Below are 5,826 nucleotides of genomic sequence, written 5' to 3'. Positions count from 1 at the left end.
CAATTATGGAAACAGAAAAACAACCACTTTCTGAAAGGTAGGACCAGCGGAGAAGTGAATCCAAAGCAACGGGAAGATAGACCCTGGGGGGAGGGGCCGGCTCCCGGCAAGCGGCAGAGCAACAGCGCACAAAATCAGGACTTTTAAAAGTCTGTTCCGCTGAGGGACATCGCTCCAGAGGCTAAACCAGGGCGAATCCCACGCGGGGTCAGTGTGGCCTGAGGTCCCGCAGGGTCACAGAAGGATCGGGGGTGTCTGAGTGTCGCAGAGCTTGCAGGTATTGGAACGGGAAAGCCGGCTACAGAGACAGAGCCGACAGTGAGCTCACAGCTCGGTGTTACCTTGAACCGGTCGCAGGCTCGGTGAGCTCGGAGCGCGGCCGCAGGTCAGGCAGATGGGAGTTACTGGGCGCTGTTCTCTGAGGGTGCACTGAGGAGTGGGGCCCCGGGCTCTCGGCTCCTCCGGGCCGGAGACCAGGAGGCCGCCATTTGTATTTCCGTCCTCCGGAACCCTACGGAAAGCGCTCAGGGAACAAAAGCTCCTGAAAGCAAACCCGAGCGGATTACTCACCCTGCCCCTGATAAGGGCAGTGCAATTCCGCCTGGGGCAAAGACACTTGAGAATCACTACAACAGGCCCCTCCCCCAGAAGATCAACAAGAAATCCAGCCAAGACCAAGTTCATCTACCAAGGAGTGCGGTTTCAATACCAAGGAGAGCAGCAGAATTCCAGAGGAGGAGAAAGCAAAGCAAGGAACTCATGGCTTTTTCCCTGTGATTTTTTTTAGTCTTGCAGTTAATTTAATTTTTTTCTTTTTCATTTTTTGTTTTTTTTTCTCGCCTTCTGGTAAAATTTTTTTTAACTTTTACCTTTTTCTTTTTTCATGTTTTTTAACTAGTTTATCTAATATATATATTTTTTCTTTTTTATATTTTTCTTATTTGTTTTCTTTTTTTTTAAATTCCTTTTTTTTCTTTTCTTTTTTTCTTTCTTCCTTTTTGAACCTCTTTTTATCCCCTTTCTCCCCCCTCACGATTTGGGATCTCTTCTAATTTGGTTAAAGCATATTTTCCTGGGGTTGTTGCCACCCTTTTAGTATTTTCCTTGCTCCTTCATATACTCTTATCTGGACAAAATGACAAGACGGAAAAATTCACCACAAAAAAAAGAACAAGAGGCAGTACCGAAGTCTAGGGACCTAATCAATACAGACATTGGTAATATGTCAGATCTAGAGTTCAGAATGACAATTCTCAAGGTTCTAGCCGGGCTCAAAAAAGGCATGGAAGATATGAGAGAAACCCTCTCGAGAGATATAAAAGCCCTTTCTGGAGAAATAAAAGAACTAAAATCTAACCAAGTTGAAATCAAAAAAGCTATTAATGAGGTACAATAAAAAATGGAGGCTCTCACTGCTAGGATAAATGAGGCAGAAGAAAGAATTAGTGATATAGAAGACCAAATGACAGAGAATAAAGAAGCTGAGCAAAAGAGGGACAAACAGCTACTGGACCACGAGGGGAGAATTCGAGAGATAAGTGACACCATAACACGAAACAACATTAGAATAATTGGGATTCCAGAAGAAGAAGAAAGAGAGAGGGGAGCAGAAGGTATACTGGAGAGAATTTCCCCAATATGGCAAAGGGAACGAGCATCAAAATTCAGGAGGTTCAGAGAACACCCCTCAAAATCAATAAGAATAGGCCCACACCCCGTCACCTAATAGTAAAATTTACAAGTCTCAGTGACAAAGAGAAAATCCTGAAAGCAGCCCGGGAAAGAAGTCTGTAACATACAATGGTAAAAATATTAGATTGGCAGCTGACTTATCCACAGAGACCTGGCAGGCCAGAAAGAGCTGGCATGATATTTTCAGAGCACTAAACGAGAAAAACATGCAGCCAAGAATATTATATCCAGCTAGGCTATCATTGAAAATAGAAGGAGAGATTAAAAGCTTCCAGGACAAACAACAACTGAAAGAATTTGCAAACACCAAACCAGCTCTACAGGAAATCTTGAAAGGGGTCCTCTAAGCAAAGAGAGAGCCTACAAGTGGTAGATCAGAAAGGAACAGAGACCATATACAGTAACAGTCACCTTACAGGCAATACAATGGCACTAAATTCATATCTCTCAATAGTTACCCTGAATGTTAATGGGCTAAATGCCCCTGTCAAAAGACACAGGGTATCAGAATGGATAAAAAAACAAAACCCATCTATATGTTGCCTCCAAGAAATTCATTTTAAGCCCGAAGACACCTCCAGATTTAAAGTGAGGGGTGGAAAAGTATTTACCATGCTAATGGACATCAGAAGAAAGCAGGAGTGGCAATCCTTATATCAGATCAATTAGATTTTAAGCCAAAGACTATAATAAGAGATGAGGAAGGACAATATATCATACTCAAAGGGTCTGTCCAACAAGAAGATTTAACAATTTTAAATATCTATGCCCCCAACGTGGGAGCAGCCAACTATATAAACCAATTAATAATGAAATCAAATAAACACATAAACAATAATACAATAATAGTAGGGGACTTTAATACTCCCCTCACTGAAATGGACAGATCATCCAAGCAAAAGATCAGCAAGGAAATAAAGGCCTTAAACGACACACTGGACCAGATGGACATCACAGATATATTCAGAACATTTCATCCCAAAGCAACAGAATACACATTCTTCTCTAGTGCACATGGAACATTCTCCAGAATAGATCATATCCTCCGTCCTAAATCAGGACTCAACCAGTATCAAAAGATTGGGATCATTCCCTGCATATTTTCAGACCACAATGCTCTAAAGCTAGAACTCAACCACAAAAGGAAGTTTGGAAAAAACCCAAATACATGGAGACTAAACAGTATCCTTCTAAAGAATGAATGGGTCAACCGGGAAATTAAAGAAGAATTGAAAAAAATCATGGAAACAAATGATAATGAAAATACAACGGTTCAAAATCTGTGGGACACAACAAAGGCAGTCCTGAGAGGAAAATATATAGCGGTACAAGCCTTTCTCAAGAAACAAGAAAGGTCTCAGGTACACAACCTAACCCTACACCTAAAGGAGCTGGAGAAAGAACAAGAAAGAAACCCTAAGCCCAGCAGGAGAAGAGAAATCATAAAGATCAGAGCAGAAATCAATGAAATAGAAACCAAAAAAACAATAGAACAAATCAACGAAACTAGGAGCTGGTTCTTTGAAAGAATTAATAAAATTGATAAACCCCTGGCCCGACTTATCAAAAAGAAAAGAGAAAGGACCCAAATAAATAAAATCATGAATGAAAGAGGAGAGATCACAACTAACACCAAAGAAATACAAACTATTATAAGAACATACTATGAGCAACTCTACGGCAATAAATTTGACAATCTGGAAGAAATGGATGCATTCCTAGAAACATATAAACTACCACAACTGAACCAGGAAGAAATAGAAAGCCTGAACAGACCCATAACCAGTAAGGAGATTGAAACAGTCATTAAAAATCTCCAAACAAACAAAAGCCCAGGGCCAGACGGCTTACCGGGGGAATTCTACCAAACATTTAAAGAAGAACTAATTCCTATTCTCCTGAAACGGTTCCAAAAAATAGAAATGGAAGGAAAACTTCCAAACTCTTTTTATGAGGCCAGCATCACCTTGATCCCAAAACCAGACAAGGATCCCATCAAAAAAGAGAGCTATAGACCAATATCCTTGATGAACACAGATGCGAAAATACTCAACAAAATACTAGCCAATAAGATTCAACAGTACATTAAAAGGGTTATTCACCACGACCAAGTGGGATTTATTCCAGGGCTGCAAGGTTGGTTCAACATCCGCAAATCAGTCAATGTGATACAACACATCAATAAAAGAAAGAACAAGAACCATATGATACTCTCAATAGATGCTGAAAAAGCATTTGACAAAGTACAGCATCCCTTCCTGATCAAAACTCTTCAAAGTGTAGGGATAGAGGGCACATACCTCAATATCATCAAAGCCATCTATGATAAACCCACCGCAAATACCATTCTCAATGGAGAAAAACTGAAAGCTTTTCCGCTAAGGTCAGGAACACGGCAGGGATGTCCATTATCACCACTGCTATTCAACATCGTACTAGAGGTCCTAGCCTCAGCAATCAGACAACAAAAGGAAATTAAAGGCATCCAAATCGGCAAAGAAGAAGTCAAATTATCACTCTTCGCAGATGATATGATACTCTATGTGGAAAACCCAAAAGACTCCACTCCAAAACTGCTAGAACTTATACAGGAATTCAGTAAAGTGTCAGGATATAAAATCAATGCACAGAAATCAGTTGCATTTCTCTACACCAACAGCAAGACAGAAGAAAGAGAAATTAAGGAGTCAATCCCATTTACAATTGCACCCAAAACCATAAGATACCTAGGAATAAACCTAACCAAAGAGACACAGAATCTATACTCAGAAAACTATAAAGTACTCATGAAAGAAATTGAGGAAGACACAAAGAAATGGAAAAATGTTCCATGCTCCTGGATTGGAAGAATAAATATTGTGAAAATGTCTATGCTACCTAAAGCAATCTACACATTTAATGCAATTCCTATCAAAGTACCATCCATCTTTTTCAAAGAAATGGAACAAATAATTCTAAAATTTATATGGAACCAGAAAAGACCTCGAATAGCCAAAAGGATATTGAAAAAGAAAGCCAATGTTGGTGGCATCACAATTCCGGACTTCAAGCTTTATTACAAAGCTGTCATCATCAAGACAGCATGGTACTGGCACAAAAACAGACACATAGATCAATGGAACAGAATAGAGAGCCCAGAAATAGACCCTCAACTCTACAGTCAACTAATCTTCGACAAAGCAGGAAAGAATGTCCAATGGAAAAAAGACAGCTTCTTCAATAAATGGTGCTGGGAAAATTGGACAGCCACATGCAGAAAAATGAAATTGGACCATTTCCTTACACCACACACAAAAATAGACTCAAAATGGATGAAGGATCTCAATGTGCGAAAGGAATCCATCAAAATCCTTGAGGAGAACACAGGCAGCAACCTCTTCGACCTCAGCCGCAGCAACATCTTCCTAGGAACAACGCCAAAGGCAAGGGAAGCAAGGGAAAAAATGAACTATTGGGATTTCATCAAGATCAAAAGCTTTTGCACAGCAAAGGAAACAGTTAACAAAATCAAAAGACAACTGACAGAATGGGAGAAGATATTTGCAAACGACATATCAGATAAAGGACTAGTGTCCAGAATCTATAAAGAACTTAGCAAACTCAACACCCAAAGAAAAATAATCCAATCAAAAAATGGGCAGAGGACATGAACAGACATTTCTGCAAAGAAGACATCCAGATGGCCAACAGACACATGAAAAAGTGCTCCATATCACTCGGCATCAGGGAAATACAAATCAAAACCACAATGAGATATCACCTCACACCAGTCAGAATGGCTAAAATAAACAAGTCAGGAAATGACAGATGCTGGCGAGGATGCAGAGAAAGGGGAACCCTCCTACACTGTTGGTGGGAATGCAAGCTGGTGCAGCCACTCAGGAAAACAGCATGGAGGTTCCTCAAAATGTTGAAAATAGAACTGCCCTATGACCCAGCAATTGCACTATTGGGTATTTACCCTAAAGATACAAACGTAGTGATCCAAAGGGGCACGTGCACCCGAATGTTTATAGCAGCAGTGTCCACAATAGCCAAACTATGGAAAGAACCTAGATGTCCATCAGCAGATGAATGGATCAAGAAGATGTGGTATATATACACAATGGAATACTATGCAGCCATCAAAAGAAA

The 5,826-nt window shown here is 40.3% G+C and overlaps 1 protein-coding gene across 4 annotated transcripts in view; it reads left to right on the top strand.

Moving 5' to 3' along the window:
• The window catches only part of ATP11B (ATPase phospholipid transporting 11B (putative)), a 121,312-nt gene that overhangs the window by 62,286 nt on the left and 53,200 nt on the right, over positions 1–5,826 (top strand). The gene's annotated exons all lie outside the window — the stretch shown is intronic.

The sequence above is a fragment of the Mustela nigripes genome, chromosome 2, assembly GCF_022355385.1.
Source record: "Mustela nigripes isolate SB6536 chromosome 2, MUSNIG.SB6536, whole genome shotgun sequence".
NCBI lineage: Eukaryota > Metazoa > Chordata > Mammalia > Carnivora > Mustelidae > Mustela > Mustela nigripes.
This window is presented reverse-complemented; position numbering and strand designations above follow the sequence as displayed.